Raw genomic sequence first — 18,218 nt, forward strand, 5'->3', positions numbered from 1 at the left:
GCTGGACGCAGGCCGCTACCAATCGATCAACATGGAAAGCATTGGGGGAGGCCTATGTTCAGCAGTGGACGTCCTATGGCTGAAATGATGATGATGATGATTAAGGTTTAGCCAAACAACGCGATCACACGCGATCAGCCGGCGTGCAGCGATGGCGATCAGACTTAAATGAATTGATCGCCATCACTGCACCTTTAGTCCAGCAGTAGACGGCGTTTGGTAGAGGCAACGACATCAAAAAGTTGACGGGAAGGAGGATACCTAAGTATGTTCTAGGGGAAAGATGTACATTCAGTTAGGGCTTACGAAACTATCTCTCATGACAGAATTTCGTGAATTTTAATTTTCTAAAATTCATTCAGATTTTCTAAAATTCATTCAGATTTCTGGAACTGGATTGTTTTCAGCGTCACAAGATTCGTAGTAGCAATAAACTAAAGTGCTCTAGCAATGAAGTAAATGATTAAGCTCTTAATATTCAAAAAGGTTTTGCTGAAGGTTTGTATGCGATTTTCATTTCATTCATTATCAAATCTTGGACAGTCTCATATTTAAAACAACCAAATTAGAAAGCGAGTCCACAATTCATCGTTGTCCATTGAATAAACGACCGTGCTGCCAGCATCTTGGACGTCGTAAGATCGATGCGTTCGTGAGTGAAATTGGAACTTAAATAAATGATTGGAAATCGAAAATCGACAATATCTGCAATTACCGTGAAAACGAACAAAACCATAACACTCTTACGTCAGACGCCCAAGGCTTTATAGATTTTGAGTTTATTTCAACAATTTTTTAGCGTTCATTTATATCCCAAAACTTGCAAGTTTGCTTACAGGAATGACAATATTGACGATGGACGCCCCTACATAGCCTTGATCAGACAATGCATGTCGCCTTTAAAATCAGTTTTGTCTTTAGTATCATATCCTAAGCGCATTTCATGCATGATGCAACGTCAGTGGATTACCTCGCACTTGCCAATACATGCAAAAGGCATGATCGGGAACACTATTCGAATCACAATGCTCTTGCGACCTTCGCGCCGTGTGGAATGCGGTGCGATCACGACATGGGCTGCACAAATAGATAAATGCTTTGATAGTCCAGTTACACACTATGAAATTGATAGATATTTTAAACTAGGGCAAACCAGCAGAAGGGACTTTAAATCTAGAAGGTACATTCTAAACTAAGAAGAATCAGTAGAAGGGAGAACATGAGATCTCAGCTGGTACGGTATTTGTACCAGAGAATAAAAGTGAAAAAGTAACTAAGTACATTAAAATTTGTCCCGTAACGAAAACTGCCAATACAAAATCCCACGAGTGTAATGTTAAATCTAATCTACGTAAGCATCTCAGTTGCCCGCAGTGAAAATTGAAGCGAAATAGATTAAATCAAGTTTCTTCACAGTAAAAATGAGAATTCTGAGAACTCGGCACACAAGACACCCATCGCTGATGCAGCCTATAACGGTAACGCCATAGAGTAAAATCTAAATCAAATAACCTAGAGAGCCAGTGAGCAACTGGTCTGGGTTCCGGGATATGCTCTATATCATACACCGTTATTTTCGCGAGAAGATCACTCTTGGGTGGTAGGAATTTTAAATTAACAGTTTTATGGCTCTATTTAGCATTTGGTACGAATACAATCTGTACAATCAATACCTACGTTGGTTTTAGTTATTTCAATGGCAGATTTCCTAAGCTGGTCAAAAGTGAACATCCAGTAAAAAATCGACATTGAAATCGAAAAAGGACATTAAAAAGAAAGACAGAATTTGCTGTTATAAAACATTTATTCGGTTCTTCAGTAGGCTCTCGATCAGATTCTCTCAAAACTCGCTGAGAAATATGCGAGTATGTGGAGCAAAAAAGAAATGAATCACTTTTAAGATGACAGCATACAGTCACGCGTGTTACAATTGCGTTTTGTTCGATTAGAATGTGCAGGAAAAGAGGGAAAGTGGTCGAGACCATGCTTCGCCGGAGACGTAATGAACGAGTGTGATCCGACAATTAACAATATCGCATCACGAACCAGAATGCCGGGGAGATGTGAAACGGAGTAAACGATGTAAATATAACTTGACATGATTTACAGTCTAACAAATCACATTTATTTTAAAAAGTTTAAATTGTCGCGTAATAACATGTAACTAGCACGTTTTACGTATTCTTGACTAGAGACTGTAACGATGAATTCCACCGATCTGTATAATCTACCTATAATATATAAAGCTTTTTAAAATACATATTCATTCAATCATCAATGCAACGTTTAAATAATAAATAAAGGTGATTTTAGATCATTAGGCACTGTCTAACTGCCGAAAGGTGCTTTTATGGATAAAATATCTGTGGACTTTGCCTACCTAGATAAGAAACTAATGGGTTTACTAATAGATCATCAAAATCTGAGGCTATCACTGAAATCGTTAAATAGAAAGACTTCAGCCGTGCCCAGCGTTGCCAGACGTCCCGATTTTGGCGGGACGTCCCGATTTTTAGATCAAATTTAAATGTCCCGCGCGGGACAGACTCGGTCCCGCTTTTCGGAGAGAGACAGTCACTTCACCAGACTATTGTTTGAAACGCCTTATTATCACAGAATAATAACAAGTTGATATTATTCTAAGGGCTAATTTTTTAATGGTCGGATAACTTATAACTGAAGAATAAGTTTGGCATATTGACAGTTTTAGTATGGGAAATATGTCAAAATGACAAGGTTATTCTTCAGTTAAAAGATAACTGACGATTGAAAAATCAGCCCTAAAGAATATTTTTTTTTATTTCGATTTTTCTTTTTTTTTTCTTTTTTTATTCTAAAGACGAATTTAACGATAGCGTGAATCTGATTTAAAATATAATTTTTTTTGTTAAAATACATTTTCTATGGTTACTTTTGCTATCTATTGTCATAAACGTAATTTTAAGTCAAATAAAAAGATAAATATTTGAAAACCTTTGATTATATACGTTTTTTTACTTATGTCCCGCTTCTGACGGAAGAATCCCGCTATTTTCACTCAAAAAGTACCAAAGTCCCGACTTGGCGAAAAGAAAAACTGGCAACGCTGGCCGTGCCTCAATGAATGAAATTGGTAACAGATAAAACAATTGTTGCGTATCAAATATGATATAATGTTACAGACCCAAAGGAGTGTATTGAACAGCTCATGTGGACAAATGCACGAACACATTTCATAGACTAAATTGAGTGTGGAGAATGTGCCGATGACCGACCAACGAATAGGGTTGACAATATGCAGCAAAATTTAATACTGTCCATCGAATTACATGACGAAACCCCTATCCAGCAGTCAACTTGATAGGCTCGTAACACTCATACAGGTAATTTTGATTTGGTCACTCCCCGAACTTTTGCAAATTTCATTAATGAGACACCAATTTCCTAAATAAACCTGATTGATATTTATTCATTTATTAATACAAAACATTTGTAAGCTTACAGATCAGGTCCAAAACGCTTACAAGCTTCTTATGTTGATAGTTTCGCTACATTCCTAAATTCACTAAAAAATCTGTAGGCAATGTTACATAGAGGCCTTAGTTTGAAACTGTTCACGACCTATAAACTACACTAAACTAGCGTTTACTGTGAGTAGGTATATCATAACCCTATATCACTACGAAATTGATTATTGTCCTTTGCTATTGTGTGTGTCGCAATCACAAGCGTGTGGTGACCGCCGCGGGCAATCTCGGCCACTTTGCATGCCCGTGCTGCGCCTGCTCACAATGGAATGCAATTTCGAGTGAAGGAAAGCCCGTAGTTTGTGCAATATGTTTCTAGTTGCTCCGCAAAATTGATATTTACATGCCATGTTATTGTAACACAATTGAAATTTATTCCATGCCCCATATTTCTTTTCGGCGTAAATAAAGTCAACTTTTGAAATGTTTTCTGTTAAAAATGTCGGCGTGCAAACAGTTCAGCAATGCCAAATGGTTTTATGTCGGTTAGATTAAATAAACAGCACGGAGGCCAGCAAATCATGCCAAGGAAACCGTTTCAAGAAAAACATCATACTTCGATGAAATTGATTTAGTTTTTATAGATTGTGTAAATAAACAAAGAGCTATAATGGAAAACATTATTATAAATAATTAAGAGCCTTGTCAGGAAATGAGATTTCTTCATAGCTTTTACAGCTAATAAAATGACTACACATCCGTGCTAATACGTCATTAAATGAAATTGCACCATACGAGCGCAGAGCATGCCGACGACGATTCCTATCCTATCAGTCAACATGAGCCCTCTTTGCTGGCCACTAATATCCTCGAGGGGTGGCAAATGGCTTCATAATTGAATTAGAGCTGCCCACACCCTCAAACGTAAATGTACATTGAACTTTTTCAAATGCATTAACTGAGGTTGCGCGACTTCAACGGAGTGTTTTGATAACGGTATTCTACGGAAATGAAATAGACAGAGACATTCTAATCATTCTGTTTATTTGAAGAATCAAAAGTTGTTTTAAGTTGATTAAGTGTGCGTGAAAGCTATCAAGCTGGAGGCGTTTGTCTTAACAGAAACATCAAAGAAAGAGTCATTCGTGGTTGCAAGTCAAGATGTTAAGATTTTCAACTGGTGCTTTGGCAAGTGAGTAGTTTCTGGGAACGCGGGCCAGCTGTAACATCAACAAAACGGGCCGGTGTTGGTCCAACTAGTTCAAAGGAAACTCCTATTAGTGCATCTACGTCCGCTCTATTGTGTGGTGATCGTTCTAAAGTTGGATCACTGTTTGTTAACGTCCAACCACACCACTTGTTTGAATCCGGCAGCTATTTTGTTACGAGTTTTCCTTTCGACAGTTGAAATAGCACTAACTTTGTTAAATGCGTTAACTAAACTTGGAATGACTGGACGTTGAGCTACCGTATTTGCTATATGTTTATAAAAACGCCGAAAGAGTTTAGGTAAAGCAAAATCGTTTTTGTTGTCACCAATCTGTAAGAATTTTAAAATGAGAGGTTGCGAAATTGGTATTGCACGCCGATTTTTGTTCCCATCATGACAAGGCAATTCGGTTTTTATCATCGGCCATTATCATCGCACCGGTACCAAGTACAGTTGGAGAAAGTGTCTCGAGCCACGAGATTGATCTCGTAATCGTAACCTAATCGCGTGGTAAGGGCTTCCATGGCCAGGAGCAACGAATTGCGCGCTCACTCGCGGCAGAACTTTCCTTCCTTTGTTGTTACAACGAACAACTCTTAGAACAAACGCCCCGTTGTTTATCATTGTAAACGTAGAATTTTCTAAATCAATACCGAAAAATTATACCAAACCAAATATGGGTAAGAAACGTCTTGCGGCTATGAAATATGACGGTGGTTATCTTAACGACATCTGAGAGGCTTTTGTATTGTAGAACGGCTCTATTACTAGTCTCTAGTCAATTTCTCTTCGTTGGCGTGGAGAGGTACTTGCATGAAGGTATAGAAGGTTCGACGCCGGCGCCTGCGCCCACGTGTCCCTTATAATTTGAATTCAATGCGTCGTCTCAGTTTAGAGATTGGTAGTTGATAGCCGGTTATATTCGAACCGGAAGTAAGCAATAACGTGTTATCGGATATCGCAGCTTCAAAACTACTTTGTCAGAAGCTTGTAATAAAAAGCCTTTAGTTTTACTCTGTAGTTTTGTAGTGTTATGTAAAACGTATATTTACCATCCAACCATCTATTGATGCGCTAATTACATACCAATTTTGGGTTCCGTTTTTTACTTCATTTTATGAGATGGCGTACTCAAATTACATTACAAAGAGTTTCTGCAATTTCATAAAATCATAAACAGTATCGTTCGAACGTTCGTCGTTGATTCCAATTCAAAAGTGTATAGATAAGAACACTTAACGCTTGCGTTATAAGTTTTGGAATGGAATTTGACAATAGGTTTGTGAATTAATATAAGTCACTTTCTAGAATCGGGCATTACCATAACAAACACAATGCCGGTCGACCGCGTCTTGCCGCAGAAGTTATCCGCTTTAGAACTTGGCTTGATTGCCAAGCGCCCAGGCCCTATTGACATACCGCGCGCGTAAGGCATCCAGTACAGTTAGCCACGGAGGCGTTAGAGCCTACAAAAACATTGGACTCGACCAGTTCACCCACGGCCGAGATCCAGTCCCCTTTTGGTCGTGTTTAGAACGACTTACAACTCCGTCTATCAGCCGCTGTCAACTTTTTATTGATAGCCTACTCAATGCAGCAGGTTAGAGCATAAATAATTACTGGAATCTGCATAATCATGGTTTCAAATAGTTTTGCATATGCCTGTATGATGATTAGAATCGTATATGCATGCATGTTATTTCCATTGTCAATAAGGAAAGTGCGTTTACCATTATGACTTTTTTGTGAATTAATTTATGAACTAGGTTTCATTAATTTTAATCGAGTGGTCGTACCTTAAACATTACAGTTTTAGTTACTTTTTAGTTACCATCGTAAGGTAGCCTGAATTGATTGACGTTCACCATATTATATATTGGTTGGAAGTTGGAACGAATGCGAGCAGGATCCGGTTCATGATTGCATTTTTGGGACAAAAAAGGTAAGAACTCGTGGAGTGGTCGTCGGGCTGAACTCCCAATTAGATAGAAATGGCCGTGGACCACGTTCAAGTAGGTACTGAGACATTTCACAATCTTGAAAACCAATAAAGTTAGATAATTATGTTAATTTTACTAATTAAATTAGGTATCTATATCTTAGCAATATTAGTTGACTAACTAGGTCCAATAAAAGTTACGGGGGCATTTAATTATTCCCCGTCAGCAAACGGATGGATGGTTGCCATCAAACAGCTATGCTCCAAAGGGGGTGTTTTTATATCCCCTGCAGATGCAATATTGTAGCAGTTAGGGGTCGGCGCGTGCGTTCAATTTACGGGAATGCCGCACCTGTAACTTTTATCACCTGCAACTTGCACCGACTTTTTGCATTTATACGTATACAGGGCAACTATTCGGCGGCAACGTAGAACTTTTATAAGCACCTTTTAGTGGTTTTCAAGGGAAAACATATGGCTCGGTAATTTAGTTATACTTTTTTCTTTATTCTTGGTTCCTGATCGTAAAGACCCTGAAACAGCACGCGTTCTATCTGACGCGTTTGACCCTACAAGTCGGCTTTATTGTGGCATTTTGAGCACGTGCCCTCCGGTCGCAGCTGCGTCCTTTTTGCCACCCTCGTCGAACATCGAGTGTCCTATTGAATAAACATTACATTGTAAACATGTTTACACACCCACATAACATAACAGTATCTTCAGGTATTTTATTATTTTATACCCTAGTTATTCTTTGATTATTGCTCTGATGCTGTTCTGACAGTACAACCTCATAACCTAGTAATCTAGCAGGTTAATTACCAGTTCTAGTTTAGGTAAATCGTGCAGAAAATGTAGGGCACGCGAACATCCACCCATGCAACGGAGAAAACCTACTTCATAACATGATTGCGAATTTGCGATACATTTAAGTATATCGTCTCTATTCCACAGGTAGAGCGTAGAAGACTATTTGCGTACAGAACTGGTGTCGTGACCGATTGTTGTGGGAATCTTTCGGGAGGCTTTTGTGGCCAGCGCTGGACGTCATTTGGCTGAAACAAACGAATAAAGAGTACCATGTGCCATGTGGTATTCTAGAAGTCAATGGAACAACAGAAGAACACTTATCGCGTGCTCCCCGCGCTACCATTTACCCACGAAGGCTGGTATTTATAAGGAAGATATATGCTGGATTTCTATATTCAATCTTAATCCAAATTGGACGGATTTGGATTGTCAACTGTCAAATTTTAAAATGTGTTTGGCCAAAATATCTGCGGTTTTTGATGTTTTTACATTTTTATATTGTTTATAAGACTATTTAAACAATATTAAAGTGTAAATGCGTCGAACATTTTGGAAATATATCTAAAACTGAATTCAATTTGACAGTTGTAATCCGGATTTGGACAAGGATTGAATATAGGAATCGGGCGATAGAGCAGAATATAATTTATCCAATCGTTTTGCTAATAAGACAGCGTGTATGGTTCTAATTGCACACGATCGATTTATTGGAACATTTTATTGCCGCGATTCGCTTGATATCATTAAAATATATAGTATAAATATATCATTAAAAATGTCTTACAACAACATTAATAAATAATAACAAACAATTTATTTAGATGTTATAAACTTGTTAACTAATACTTCGCATTTTATTTATAGTTTATTTTGTTTGAATTGAAGTGTTTTAAATCAAGGCGGTAAATGTGACTCATTTATGTTAATTAAAATCAAATGAGATGATAATTACCGGAACGCGAGCGAAATTTACTTTATGGTTATGGAAACAAATAATGCTGAAAATTACTTCCTGAAAGGCCCTTGATGTAACCAAATAAAAGCTCAAAGCTCATTAACTTTTATTCACAAACATTAAAAAGTGTAATAAGCGCAAGAAAGATTCGTGGAAAAGAGTATTTTTCCGTTTAAAGCAACTGAATATTATAGTTAAAAACAAATTGTTCAAAGGTAGGATAAGAGCAGAATCTTAGCTACGAACTATGAGAGGTTTAAATAAGTATGTATAACTTTGTAATTAGATATTGGTACAGATAGATAGCAAAACAAAAGACACTCGCTAACAATAAGCGGCAGAAAGACTAGCAAAGAGCATCAACAATGGATTAAAACTTTAGCCTAACGAGGCGAGACTCTACAGAAGTAGAGACTCTACACTAGTGTGAACGTGAACGTTGCAATAAAATAACGCTCGTTAATTGCGATAATGATCCGCGCTGCCGTGCGCGGGCGCAGATGAACATAATGGCCCATTCTTCGGCTGCTCTAAATTATGTAATGTTTTTTTTTTTTTCGGAAAAACGTAAGAAAACAAAAGCAGCATCAATAATAAACAAGCTTTTAAAGATTTATTGGTGTAAATATTTATTTTTGTAAGCTGTAGAAGAGTAATATAATGGCGATTGCAAGTAAACATGGCAGACCATTCATTAGGGAACAAGTTATGTTAATGTGTGTTACGTTCACGTCAACTAGGTGTTTAGATTTACTTTATCATCCTGATATTAATAACAGAATGTCCTTCATTCTAATCAAATATGTAATGATTTTCATTAACTTGGAGCATCAGAATGCTTAGAGTAGTTAAACCACCTAAGGGCTGGTCCAAATCACGCGTTTTGAAAATGTGGATAGAACGTACCTATGAACCTCTAGCCCTAGTATCTCACGATTACGCGATTTGAAACGCGCTAGTAAAAAAAAAGTTTGATACTATTAGTAATTTGGTACATAACATTTCGAATATAATCCAAATACAAACTTCATGTAGGCGGTGAGGCCGATCGGTGTCGATCCAAATGCGGCCAAACCAGTCGCCGGAGTGCCATACGCGTTATCGCGAACACCACAACAAGTGCGCCCGCGCCCGATTCCGAACCGAGATTCGAGAATATTATTGAAACCTGTTTCTGCAGATATAAACAATAATTCGTTGGCACTGGCGACAACTTAGCGATAGCTGTCTGGTCTAGTGTTTCTTTACACAGACTAAAATGCAGTGGTGGTGGTAAAGTGGTGAGGGAAAACCAATGGAAAGGACGAATGTTCGTTAAGGATTCAATGCATGATAATGATAGACTGATGACAAATTAAGCACCAAACACCTACATGCAGTTCTTAATATTGCATCCCTTTTTTTATCCACAACGAGAAAGCTATTGGCCTGTATTTCACCTGATGGTAAGCGATGATCAGGACCTCAATCCCGGAGGATTTCTGGATCCTGGATTTTCTTTATTTTCTTCATCTAAGTCGCGCAACTTATTTCTAGTAAGCTGTCATACCGGAAATTTTAAATCCAAGAATTTAAAACCATAATCGGTCCATGCTTCGCCATCTAAATTTATCGCCACCACTTTCAGCGAATCGCACTCTAGTCCTTGGTGAATCATGATTTGTCGTTTTGTAAACATAGCGTATGAATCAGCACATGGATAGATTAAGGGAAAAAGTAAGGTAGGTACTGAAACACACTCATCACAACAACATTCCATTGTCTGCATAAAAATCCATCCAAGGACAGATTTGCATCAACAACAACAGTTAAGAGCCATTTTACATTTTCGTGCGAATTTCTAAGATTTTGGAAGCATGAATTACTATCTTAAGCAACACCCAGAGATTATTTAATAACTGCGAAAGATAGGTCAATCCTTGTTGTTGACCATTAATGAAACGGATTTACTAAAACTCTTTTGCTTAATTCACAGTGCCCCATCTCCCACAACCATTTTACGAAAAAATTGCCGCAGACTCATTTTCAAAGTCCTGTATCTATTATTTATGCTCATATAATAAGCTTAAAAATATATAGTAATCATCGGACATATATTCTTGTAGTCCATTAATGAAATAGATTCTTGAATTTCATTACCATTATTGAGTAAAATCTAAAAATAATTTGGCAAATTTGAAGATTAACGTCACATTTTGATCGTGGTTTTTGGTTTAAAAACACAGCATAAACTGCAATAAAAGTATCCCAAAATAAAGAATATTCATTGTAGAATTAATTTCTACAGTTATTGTTTAAATATTAGTAACCACTTTGTCAAAATATTGATGTGAATATCAGTATAAATTACAATGCGCAAGCCGACATCGTTTAGTACGGCGCGAGCGCCCGTCAAGGCAGGACCTGTGTCATTTTTCCCGCCGTGACGTTTACGTGCGTTCGTGTCGTAAAGCGGTGATTTGTACGGCGACCAAATACATTTGATACTATGCCGAGAGGCTGTTTCGAGTCGGCCTGCCGAGCAGAAATTGAAATGATGAATTTTAATTTCTTTGACGGATCTGGGTGTAACTATGTATAATATGTAGGTATCATGTATTTAATTTAATAAATAAATTATAAAAAAGTATATCCATTATGATAGCACCCTTAACACAAGCATATTGGTTGCCTACTTTTGGACTAGATGGCGCTGTGAAATTGTCCAAAGATTTGTTTATTTATTTATCCGCTTTGAGTTTTGTTTCGTGAAGAAGAAAAAGAAGCGTTTTGTTTTGTTGTTAAATCTATACTAATAAAAGAGGAAAGATTTAATTGTTTGTTTGTTTGTTTGGAGGCAATAGGCTCCGAAAAAAATTTCTTTCACGATTTAGAATCCTAATTTTTTTCTATGTAGGCTATAAAATATTTTCAAAAACTTTAGTCCAGATTTTATGTTAAAATGTATCCTTGTAATGAAGAATACGGAATAATGTTAACTTTTTTGTTGTATTCGTATAGCTAAATAATAAGATTGACATTTTAAATTAAAATTTGCAAGAAAGAATCGTCATTACTCAAGTAAAAGCTAAAAAACCATGTATTATTTTGCAAAAAAAATATGTTTTAGGTAATTAAACGAAGAATTTCCAAGAAAAAATGTATGGAATGTTGTGTAAAAATTACAGAATTTAGTTCCTTGATTCATTAGCTATTCAAAAAGGTACAGGTGTTTAACAAACACTACATAATTAATTTTTAATTTGAATTTAAACGTCTAGTAAGATACTTTCATAAAAAAATAAATAAATAAAAAAGTCACACTAACAACTGTTCTTGGGTCTCAATAAATTAAAAACTTAGTATTTTAATAATAATTGTATCACCTAATTTTATCTAGGTACATTATTTTAAGTCCTGCTCAAACTGTGAGCCCCGTCTTCTAATACAAGCTCGTAGTCTGTTTCTCACTTCTGTTTTTGTGACTCTTGTTGTCAAACTTTGCTGAATATCTTGAGCTGCCCTCTGAATGCGCTCACGAAGCTTTCACACACACAGCACACTTTCGGCTCAGTGTACGCCAATGGATGGATCAACAATATCCACTTCGTTGGATTGGGCGCGGTGGACCCATTCCTTGGCCAGCCAGAAGTCCGGATCTGACCCCTTGCGATTTTTATTTATGGGGTCACATGAAGTATCTCTTGTATGTAACCCCCGTAAACAACGAGCAAGAGCTTCGTGAGCGCATTCAGAGGGCAGCTCAAGATATTCAGCAGTTTGACAACAAGAGTCACAAAAACAAAAGCGAGAAACAGACTACGAGCTTGTATTAGAAGACGGGGCTCACAGTTTGAGCAGAACTTAAAATAATGTACCTAGATAAAATTAGGTGATACAATTATTATTAAAATACTAAGTTTTTAATTTATTGAGACCCAAGAACAGTTGTTAGTGTGACTTTTTTATTTATTTATTTTTTTATGAAAGTATCTTACTAGACGTTTAAATTCAAATAAAAAAATAATTATGTAGTGTTTGTTCAACACCTGTACCTTTTTGAATAGCTAATGAATCAAGGAACTAAATTCTGTAATTTGTACACAACATTCCATACATTTTTTCTTGGAAATTCTTCGTTTAATTACCTAAAACATATTTTTTTTGCAAAATAATACATGGTTTTTTAGCTTTTACTTGAATAATGACAATTCTTTCTTGCAAATTTTAATTTAAAATGTCAATCTTATTATTTAGCTATACGAATACAACAAAAAAGTTAACATTATTCCGTATTCTTCATTACAAGGATACATTTTAACATAAAATCTGGAGACTTTTTAAAAAATACTTAAATCTTGAATAACTTGGAAATGAACAAGTTTCGGACATGGTGTCATATGACTTAAATGACTGCAAATAAGCTCTACTTTAACCCCTTTCAAGGAATGTATCGCTTTACCTGTCACCCTGTATTTTATGCATAATTTATTAACTTCTAAAATATACATATATCCTATTGATAGATGACGTGCTTCGTATTTTATTAAAATTATTACCTGACTAGGTTAAAAAGGTGTGGAATGTTATTTTGGAGATAACTTGGTTCCATAGAAATATAGAGAGATGCTAAGTAATGCGCTGAGTTCGAAACTCAGTGTCGTATTAGAAATTCACACACACAAAGAAATCAAATTATGTGCTCATTATCCATTGCGGTATCAGTATTCAACGTTCGAATAATCTTTAGTACTATGCAAGCAATATAAACTGTTTACCTAATGACGTCGCTACTGTCATCATTGCTTTCACAAGCAATATGTTCCAATTTGTCCCTTGTCACCATTTCCCTTTAGTTTCTGTGATCTGTGCTTGTTTCTAAGTTGATATCAATGAAATATTCCTTAGTACTTTTGATATTTTTTTTTTTATTTTGACACGTGTTTGAAAAATCAAGGTCAGATTACAATAAAATAACAAGTGAAAACGTAACATTGCATTGCAACTCGCAATTTCGCAATATTGATGAGGAGATTCCATTGGAAAGTCTGTATTCATTCCTAGGATTCCCCTAACACCATCAAATTCAAGAGAATTCAAGAGAGTGCAGTTTCCCATCTCATGCTTAGGGACCACGGTTTAAAATAGTGTGGTTGCATAGAGCCTGCAACGGGCAACCGCGTGCGCAGCTGCTCATACTAATTTTCGATACAAAAGCAAGTGTTGGCGCCCTCACGAGTTTTAGCGGAGTTCCATATGGTAGCGGGAGTAGACTTAATGGAAATCTATGCTTCTCCGACGACCAGTTGTATGTGGAATACTCCAGAGTATGCGCACACAATAGCCTGGTGATTTTAGCACCTGAAGGAAAAACAAAAAAACATTGTTTACAAAGAAATCTGCGGCAGGTGTAGTGTTTTAATTTTGTTTTAGAAAGATCTCATAATTTTGTAAGTATTCAAATATTTAAACATAATGATGTGTAGATTTTATATAAAAAAATATAATCATTTAACAAAATTAATTTTCTTAGAATATTTTAATTCTTCAGCACCTCGATATACCGATAGTCAATACGGCACCGCTGGAGAGATTGTAACACTGCCCAAGTCTCAATCGAATCGAAGGCCTTCTCATAGTCCACGAACGCCAAGCATAGTGGCAAGTTATACTCCTCAGTCTTCTGTATAACCTGCCGCAGCGTATGGATGTGGTCTATGGTACTATAACCTTTTCGGAATCCGGCTTGTTCGGGAGGCTGGAAGTCATCGAACCTACGCGCGAGACGGTTCGTAATGACTCTCGAAAACAGTTTGTAGACATGACTCAGAAGCGAGATGGGTCTGTAATTCTTCAGCAAGGTCTTATCACCTTTCTTGAAGAAGAGCACCACCACGCTTCTGTTCCATGCCTCTGGCGTAGTTCCCTGGAGTAGGACGGAGTTAAAGAGTCTCTGAAGGACTTTCAGTATCGGTGTTCCACCCGCATTCAGAAGCTCCGATGTTATTCCGTCATCACCCGGTGCCTTGTTGTTCTTTAACTGTTTGAGAGCCATCCTAATCTCGTATAGGCTGATGTCCGGGATATCTTCGGTATAGTGTCGAGTTAGCTTAGCTCTTGGATCTGAAGTTGAGCTATCAACGGGTTTGGTGACCGAGGTATATAGCTGTCCATAACACCTCTCGATCTCACCTAGAACCTCGGCTTTTGTTGACGTTACACTACCGTCCGCCGTCGTTAGCTTCGTCAGCTGGCTTTGCCCAATAGAGTTGTCTCTTGCGAACACTTTGGAGCCTTGGTTCCGCTCTATCGCCTCTTTAACTCTGACGGCCGATGGGGCAGAAAGGTTCTGGAATGGAGGCCGCGTACCGGAAAACGCAGCGTGGGACGTCCACCTACAAGGTGGACCGACGACATCGTAAAGGTAGCAGGGAAGCGCTGGACGCAGGCCGCTACCAATCGATCAACATGGAAAGCATTGGGGGAGGCCTATGTTCAGCAGTGGACGTCCTGTGGCTGAAATGATGATGACGATGATGATGATTTTAATTCTATTAGAACCATTTTCCACTTCATCGCAGAAGAAGTCGCGGGCAAAAAGCTAGTATGAAATATGTAGTATTGCCCGCGGCTTCACCCGCTTGAAATTTAGTTTGTCACAGATCGTCATAAATTATAGCCTATACATTGTTATTCTGGTCGACGCCAGGGATGGATGAGCGTCGCTGTCGCTGGCGACAGGGTCTTCTGGTTCAGGGTTCATGGCGTAGGTCTCAGGCAAAATGAAATCCACTCGTAGAAATTAATAAACTCAGTGTATTAACGAAAATAATTACACACAGCACTAGAGTCGTATCGGAACTGAGTGAACCAAAGGTCTTGCGATAGGAACGTCCGACCCGAGTGATAGTTGAACACAGACTGCCTAGTACTGCTGTACTGTACTGTAAAGTTTCATCAAAATCTGTTCAGTAGTTTTTGCGTGAAAGTGTAACAAACATCCAGACATCCACACAAACTTTCGTATTTATAATATTAGTAAGACTAGTAAAAAGTAAGATAGTAAGATGAATTATTTTAGTTATTTGTTTACTTATAATAATATTTATTTATTTATTTCTTAGCTCTGTCTGATAATGGATCTGGAGGAGATGCAATGGCCACCTCCGTAACAAAACAATAGAACCATATGGAGTTTGGGCTTGTGTGATTCGCCTTGACGAATATTTCGTATCCAGGGTCCGATGATGGAGCTGTAAGGGGGCAGATTTATTTTTCACTATGTGACTGTCTTTCATCAACAGCCCTTTACAGTCCACTGCTGGACTATGAGCCTCCTCCACTATAGTGGAGGGTTTTGCCATAATCTCCACGCTTGGCAGGCGGGTTGGAGATCGCAGTTTAAAAGATTGATGTTTTTCAGAGAGCGCTGCTGCCCATTCTCTGTTTGATGTGTAGTCCCTAAGTCGCCCAAGTAAGACTGTCTTTATTTTGTACTTAATATATATTTTACATATTATACCTATTCGTGTTTCATTATAAATCGAAATATAAAAGACTTAATAAACTCTATTAAAAATTTAAATTAATTAATCAAGTTTGAATACCTCATTCTACCTTAAAATTAATAACTTAAATCAAGTCTTAATACGGTCACGGCTCAAGATTTTTTTGTCCATTTCAGCGTTCTTTTTACTCTTTTGACGTTGCGTTGACAGCTTTTACCTAAATTCGCGCGGAATATTTTTGTGAAATGGCTCTTAATCATTTCCCAGAATATACTTCAGCAAAGCTATAAATAGAAGCGGATGGGAGAGTGATGATGAGGAATAGTCATTTGAATCAGGAACCTTAAAAATATGAATCTATTTGTGGGTACAATAAATTTTGCCAGTAAAGATTTCATTTCTGTTTTGAGAGCTATAAAGTTAACGTTACTCGAGTATCAAATAAACCGCTCTGACCGTGACGTGCAATCTTCCAACACTCCGAACAGCTCATGCCATATAATGATGCACATTACGCGCTTATCTTTATTATTCAATTGATAGATCAATTTGCGTCCGACTCTGCGTTTGGCCAGCCAGGCAGGTTTACTCAGAAGTATGATTCAAGCTACTATATTAATACTGCGCAACAACAAGTAACGTAGCCATTCATATAACCTATCATGTACTTACTGCCTGTGTGCGTTTATATTCTTTTTGTGTTGTCAAAAGTATAATACGGACTGCGCAACAAACTTCGTGGGTAGTCATATAACCTACTGGGTACCCACTTGTGTTTATTTTCGTTTTTTTCTGATGTCAAAAGGCACACATACATAACCAAACACAAAACCAAACGTGTTCACATCGCGTGTATGTTGCAGTGTCAATAGACATTTGAATAAACAGATGCGACTTCTAAAATCAGTCAACCCACGTGATATCTCTAAAAGAGTTCAGTGAACTTGGGGATATTTGGGTAGGTGAAAATTAAGGGGTTTTATCTTTCGTAGATAAAGAACTGTTTATGGTATAACGGTAGGTTCTTGTGGAGTAAGTAATAGACAATGGTGTCATTACGAGAGCCACTCTGTCTGGCATGCAACGACAGCTCGGCGTGACGAATGGGGCCTTCGGAAAACAATGGGTTACCCCACCAGATTCGGAGTCGTGTCCCAGAAAATGGAGGAGTCATGGTCCCAATGAAATTAAAACGGTTACATTCGGATTACAGTAATAGTTAAGACAATAGCACTTTTCTTAATGCTCTAACTTTAAGATCCAGGAACTCATTTTCGGTTTCTTGGTTTGCGGATGATTCATACAGAGAGATAGAGTCGAATTTGTCGATTTGAATGTATTGGAAAAGACATTTTGGTCACAAAATATGGTAGTGAGCCAAGAAAGTTGAAGATGGAATCGAACCCACGCGGAATAAGTAAGCAGCCAAATATCAATTAGTATTCGGTGCGCCGCCGGCTCCATTCCGCGCCGCGCTCACCCGGAGAAACGAAAACAATGCCTAATCCGAGGCCCGTTTCCAACAGGATACTATTTAAATTATTTTGTATTTTGTTAGTATTTATATCATTGTAGGAATTGTCTAAAATAATATATTTATGTTCTACTGAACAAACAAGCAACACTATACTCTATACTATTGCCCTCATTTTGGATAGATTTGAATGACGTGCCCTAATTACTACAGAAACCTAGAGAAGAATTCCGAAGAATCCGCGTACAAATGATTTGAAAAGAACACAATTCGAAAGAGTGCATCACAGACTCTACGAGCTTTAGCATGTGAATATGACTTTGCGCATAATAGAATAATGAATAAGATAAACAAATGCGTCATTAACAATTTACGTGACACCTATTTGGCACAATGATGCTATAGGTTAACAACTGCAGTGGCGGTCGTCAGATGGAGTATGGGACACCGCATGAATATTGAAGGAATGCAAATTTAAATGCCTGCGGTATCCACGACGTAATGACGCTGACGAAATCACCTTGACGGAACGAAGCAATTAGCATTTTCGCTAAGCGAGCTGACCTTTCAACTGAGATTCGAGAATCAAGTGATTTTTGTTGCAAAACGTTTAGAAAATCAACAATATAAACCGATGGAGTGGAACAATGTTAATAGATGCTAATAGTAGTAACGATCATGTTATTCGATAGCCTTCACAAAAATTTTACCGTATTCTCAGCAGTTGAATGATTTTCGAATAGCCGTGTACGATTCGGATTTGTTGATGCAGGAAACTATAATTTGCTTTTCAGAATGTTCCACGTGACGCGTTACTGGGTCAATTCAAGAAAGCATAATTTTGACGGGTATGATTGATTTACGGTTCCTACACGTTAACGAGTAAACATTTTCAAT

General features: G+C 37.6%; 1 protein-coding gene across 2 annotated transcripts in view; it reads right to left on the reverse strand.

The window, feature by feature from the left end:
* The window catches only part of LOC135072422 (anaphase-promoting complex subunit 11-like), a 57,201-nt gene that overhangs the window by 10,297 nt on the left and 28,686 nt on the right, over nt 1-18,218 (reverse strand). The window lies entirely within an intron of this gene.

The sequence above is a fragment of the Ostrinia nubilalis genome, chromosome 6, assembly GCF_963855985.1.
Source record: "Ostrinia nubilalis chromosome 6, ilOstNubi1.1, whole genome shotgun sequence".
NCBI classification, from domain to species: Eukaryota; Metazoa; Arthropoda; class Insecta; order Lepidoptera; family Crambidae; genus Ostrinia; species Ostrinia nubilalis.